Here is a 6,034-nt window from a genome sequence, read left to right as displayed (position 1 = left end):
TCTCTCTCTTTTTCTCTCGTCTTTTTTAAAATGAGTCGGGAAACAGATAAGTCTAACTTTACTTTTAACATTATCAAGCAAAGAGAAATGTCCTCCCCTTGTCATAGTTACATCTTTGTCCTTAGGAAATCACAGCAGAGCGCCCTGTTTACTCTCACTGCCCGAAGGGGGAGACAAAAGTCCCGAACTCCAGCATTAAAAACTGTTGTTCTATTTTGAGGCTCTTTACAAACTGAGGATTCATAACAGAAATTCAGAATCAGCGTTTAAGCAGTTAGCGGCACACATGGTTGAATTTTAAGTTGAGTGATTGACTGTTTCTGCAGAAATACACCTTGGGAGTCTTAGTTAACCATTACCCTGAATGTTTTTTTCATGTCATGTAACATTATCTATGTGAAAAATGAACGGGAGTTTTCTTTCTGTAACCAGGGACGTCAGACAGGCAGATGACAAATTAAAGGAAAAAGATGTCCAGGCCTGAATGCTGGACCCCTACAGTGAGGAGGTCTGGTGGCTCTGTTATGCTTTGGGGGGCATTTTGCTGGCATAGTTTGGGTCCACTTGTCGCCTTAGAGGGAAGGGTCACTGCAAATCAAAACAAAGTTGTTCTGAGTGATCAGCTTTATCCTGCGATGAAACATCTCTATCCTGATGGGAGTGGTCTCTTCCAGGATGAGTCAATGCCCTAATGATAGGGCACAAGGGGTCACTGAATGCACTGAATCGTATGCTACGGCCTTCATACCGGATCTCAACCCAACTGAACAACTGTGGGAGATTTTGGGCTGACGTGTTAGACAGCGCTCTCTACCACCATCATCAAAACACCAAATGAGGGAATATCTTTTTGAAGAAAAGTGTTCATCCCTCCAGAAGAGTCCAGAGACTGTAGAATCAATGCCAAGATGTATTGAAGTTGTTCTGGCGACACGTGGTGGCCCAACACCTTACTGAGACATTTTTTTGTTGGTTTTTCCTTTAATTTGTCATCCATTCGTATTTTTACGGATTCCCAATAAATCCAGGCTGCTGATTTAGTAAAAAATGTTTGTTATTGTAAGTAACACATGACTCACATCAGACATCACCAGACATCCACAAGATGGCCTCAGAGAAACTATTTATAAATGTTGTGGGTGGTTGTGGTGGTTGTGGGGTTATACAAGTAGCCTCGCTCCAAGTTCCAGCTTGCAGTAAGGGGCTTCTCAATCATGTTTAAACATTGTTAGCTGCAGTGTAAAGTATAAATATCCAATCTCTGCCCACGCAATGAAAATAGCATGAGCTGAATGGCTTTGAGCTCCTGAATTTCCCTTTTTTTAAAGGACCAGAGTGTAGGATTTAGTGGCATCTAGCGGTGAGGTTGCAGATTGAAACCAACTGAATACCCGTCTCCCTGCCCTTCCAAGCGTGTAGGAGAATCTATGGTGGCCACAAAATTCATTAAAAAAACGTGAAAGGCCCTCTCTAGAGCGAGCGTTTGGTTTGTCTGTTCTGGACTATCAATCAATCAATTTTTATTTATATAGCGCCATATCACAACAGAAGTCATCTCAAGGCACTTTTCACATAGAGCAGGTCAAGACCGTACTCTTTAATATACAGAGACCCAACAATTCCCCCATGAGCAGCACTTGGTGACAGCGGTAAGGAAAAACTCCCCTTTAACGGGTAGAAACCTCAAGCAGACCCCGGCTCTTGGTGGGCGGCCATCTGCTTTGACCGGTTGGGTTGAGAGAGAGAAAGAGAGAGGGAAAGGGGGAGGGGGGACAGAAGAAAAACAATCACAACAACAACAATAAGCATAAGCAGCAACAGCCAGGGAAGGATACCATCAGGACTGTGAAGGACCGCGAAGGTTCGGCCTGGGAGTCAGGTTTTCCTGTGAGATGAGAAAGCACAACTACTCTAGAAACACAGCGGTGCAACATGGCAGCTCAGTGGAAGAGGAGCCGCTCCCTCTGTAGATGTAAATGGCTCTAAGGTAGCGAAAAAACAGTTTCTTATTTACACTAATGAAAACATACTTACGAATATGATATTCTGTTTCTGCCAGTTGATCCCTCTAAATCCTACATACTGGTCCTTTAAGTGATTTTAACATCAGTGGAATAAACTATAACCTACAAGTCATTAACACTAGTGTCGGCTTCTTGTCAGAAGTTATTAACATTGTTTTTGTCCCATAAATTGTACAGCTTTGAAATGTATTCTACAAACCAGGGGATGGACTCTCGGAGATTTTTTATGAAGAGTCAAGCGTCATAACGTCTGTGAGATTTTTGTAACTCAACGTTAAACAATCGACAGTGCTTCGAGCTAACCAGCTAACGTTAGCGCTGAGTTTAAAGCATTTCTGCTAACGTTTTCTAACTCAATATTGCTATTAAATTCAATATAGTGTTAATAACTGTCATTATAGTTCTGAATAGTTACTGATAGTGGGCAGTTTGATCATAAACAAGCAGCGAAAGCAGATGATTACATGCAAGTTGGTTTGATGTGAACGTGATCCCTGTGGTAGGTTAATGTTTATAAGCTCAGTTAGAAACAACATAAGTTAAAATTTTGTTGGTAAAAGTGTTTTGTATATACTCCTGATGACTACAACTAATGCCTTTGTGATGATATGTTTCATTTTAACTTTAACGTAGAGTAATTTGTTGCCACGCTGTGACTTTGTTCACTTGATTTTAGTGTCATATTAAATCTTCATTGTGTAACTCGCTAACCAGCGGTTGACTCAATTATTTCTGTCTTTGTTTTAGTGTTTTCTGAACTTTGTTACCACGAAACTGACTGTGTGAGACCTGATATCATTTTGTTGTAAGCAGAATAAACGGCTGTTTCAATCCAAAAGTGAGGGATTGTGCGTCATTCGTCACACTTTGCGGTAGTGTCGACAGTAGATCGTTGTCGTATTGTAAATAGATCAAGTTCATTTTTATTTTCTCCAAAACGGCAAGACATAATTCTACAGTTTTTACAAATAATAGAGAAAACACTCTAGACTTTTATTGGTTGTTGACACCGTACATGAAAAGGAGTTCTGTGATTTTGTTTCTTCCTCAACAACCGAACATGTCTTAAGTAAACTGAAATTGAATTACGAGGACTGAACGTGGAAGTGGATAGAGAGTTTCAGAGCAAATGAATTCAATTTCATAATTGAAAAATAAAGGGAACTGGTTGAGTAATATTTAGGAGAGCACTCAGCCCTGCAGTATCATCCAGAACAACACTAGACAAGAGACATGATGAAGCTTTAACCATTAGTGAACGATTTATCCTCAATACAGTACAGCAGTACAGTAGACCCAGTTACTGCATACATCAATGTTTGGTGTGTGGTCTGAAACAAATTGGATTTAAAATATACAACTGCCAACAGTATTACTAGGCTTCGCTGATAATGTATACAGGCGTAACGGTACAGATGTAACAGTATGACTGGTTGCTTCGGGTGCCAGTTAAGTCAGCACCTAACAGTATCTTTAAATTAGTAATCCACACACAGGACTCTCATATATAGAACACAATTAAACACAACACTCATATCTTATCGTTAGCCAAATGAAAAGCACCCCTGGTCCATCACACAGCTGATCCCGATCTGTTGATTGCTGAAGCGTAAAGTCTCATGTCATGTTTTGAAGGCAGACGGCACAAACCTCGAGTGACAGACCAGCTCTTTCTTCAACCCCCCCAGGAATGCTGACCAATAATATATGAATGAGAGTTTCAAACTCCTCACTGACCAGACCGACTAAACAATCTGCTTCAAACAGAAAGGATCAGATACAGAACCCTCAGTTTCCTGCAGGGTCACCAAACCAGATCACTGACCAAAACCATATTTGATCCTTCAAGCTACAAGAGCCAGCAAGATGGGAAGACCAATTCACACCCCACTTTCAGAACGCTAAAGCTACCATGAAAAATGCAAAATTAGGAATCATGAAACTATTCAATTGTAAATACTTTGATTAACAGAATAACCACATTCAGGAACTGTACCCACTTGTCCGTGGACAGGAGGGGACTGACTCTGCTCCCCCAGAACTCTGCAACCCTGGGACTGACCAGGATGCACCTTCTGGGCGGGCAGACCGAAACTTTAAAACAGTGTCTTATCCGAGACTCTAGGCTGCTTTTGGGGCTGCTGCTTGCTTTTGTCTTCTTGCTCTCTGCCATGCCGGTGGAAAGCTTTCAGTTTGCTAGTCTGAAGATGTGACTCAGAGCATCTTCTCAATCTGGAGTCGTGAGTTGAGGATCAAGCCTAGGAGAGCATAAACCAGGAGCTCTCTCCTAATGGAAACTTTTTCAAGTCCAGACCGGCCGACTCACTCATCACTACCAGATCCAGACTCCAGCACATCAGACTCCATTCTCCACAAGAAGCCGCCCCAGAGAGCAAGCAAGTATTCATACAAAATCTTCATCAACGTGCTTAAACCCTGGTGCATCATGATTTGTAACTTCAATTGGCAGTTCAGAACTAAGCTGTTGTACCGTTGATTTGACTCGCTGCTTCTCAGGTAACAGTTTATCTGTTTATCAGGTCTCTCATACCAACTACACAATAGATAACTCTTCATCATGCATTCAACTCATTCACTAGCCATAGCCTTGTGTACCAGTTTACCTTTCCCTCCTGTTTTTTGTTTTTAAAATGTTGTACTACTGCTAGTACTACTACTAGTAGCTAAGGTATTACTAATAAATGTGTATGTAACTAAAGTGAACTTGTTTGTGTTTTCTAGCGCTTGCATCTCAGTCACTTAATGTTAAAAGACCTATACCCTTGCAAAATCAGAATAATTGATAATCATGATGCTAATTGACCCCCCTTGTTTGGCCAACAAGGAGGACTATTTCCCTGTTATTATACCTTCTTTAATATGAGTTATGTCACTGGACAAATAATGTCATGTTGGAGCTGTGCACACTAATAACTCATAATTCCCCCATAAAATCATAAAGCTATTTGAGTGAACAAATTCCTACATGGCACTGTTAGCTTAATTGAATTCCCAGCATGCATTGCAGTGGGGTGAAAATCTTCTGATATTCAATTCAATTTTATTTATATAGTGCCAAATCACAATAGAAGTTATCTCAGGGCACTTTTCACATAGAGGAGGTCTAGACCGTACTGTTTAATTAACAGAGACCCAACAATTCCCCCACGAGCAGCACTTGGCGACAGCGGTAAGTAAAAACTCCCCTGATATGAACAAACTTACAGGATGTAGACCATTATGTGTCTCTGTAAACATGGGTCTCATAGAAGTCAGGTGGTCTCTCTGCTCAACATTAAAAAAATGATTTAAAAACACCATGATAGAAACTCCTGAACCCTTACTCTGTTAGACATATGAGTCACAGGAGCTAGTGTTCTGAGCTACTGTAGCAACATGGCGGTCTCCATGGAAGAGGACCTGCTCCCTACGTAGGTATAAAGGGCTCATTCTAAGGAAACGAAAACACAACAATATATAGCTCTGATCAGTAAATCCATCATCTGAAAGCTTAAACATGATTCAACGCAGATTGAGTCAGAAGCTGCAAACGTCCTGAGAGCTGAACAGAGACGTGTGACCTGGTCTCAGGTCGGCCCGGTCAGGAGGCTGCCATAAAAAGCCACAGATAATCAGTTAAAGTCAGTGCTAAACTGAGAGTTGAACGCAGTGGTATATATATATTTCTTGAGTGCAAAACCAACCAACAGCTTTTCTTACTGAGTTTTACTGAGTTTTGATGATTTTTTTTACACATTTATGCAGCAGATCATGATTACACTGTTTGGAAAATGTATAAGTGCTTGTTTTTTTTTATGAGTAAAGTATGTATGTAAAGGGTTTTTGCAGTATTTGCTTGATTCATAGTTGTTTCCTCTTAATAACATAATAATCCAAACTCTCCACCTTCATTACTGTTGCTAAGGAGCGAAATTTCTCGCCAGGATGGCTTCTCTTCATTTCAAGCAGGAGACAAAAACAGCTTCTACTTTTTAGTAGAAACATTTTGT

General features: G+C 40.7%; 1 protein-coding gene across 2 annotated transcripts in view; it reads right to left on the bottom strand.

The window, feature by feature from the left end:
* The window catches only part of LOC121889588 (zinc finger protein 239-like), a 133,974-nt gene that overhangs the window by 113,485 nt on the left and 14,455 nt on the right, over positions 1-6,034 (bottom strand). The window lies entirely within an intron of this gene.

This window comes from Thunnus maccoyii, chromosome 22 (genome assembly GCF_910596095.1).
Source record: "Thunnus maccoyii chromosome 22, fThuMac1.1, whole genome shotgun sequence".
Lineage (NCBI taxonomy): Eukaryota > Metazoa > Chordata > Actinopteri > Scombriformes > Scombridae > Thunnus > Thunnus maccoyii.
The sequence above is the reverse complement of the archived record's forward strand: the minus strand, read 5'-3'. Positions and strand labels throughout refer to the sequence as shown.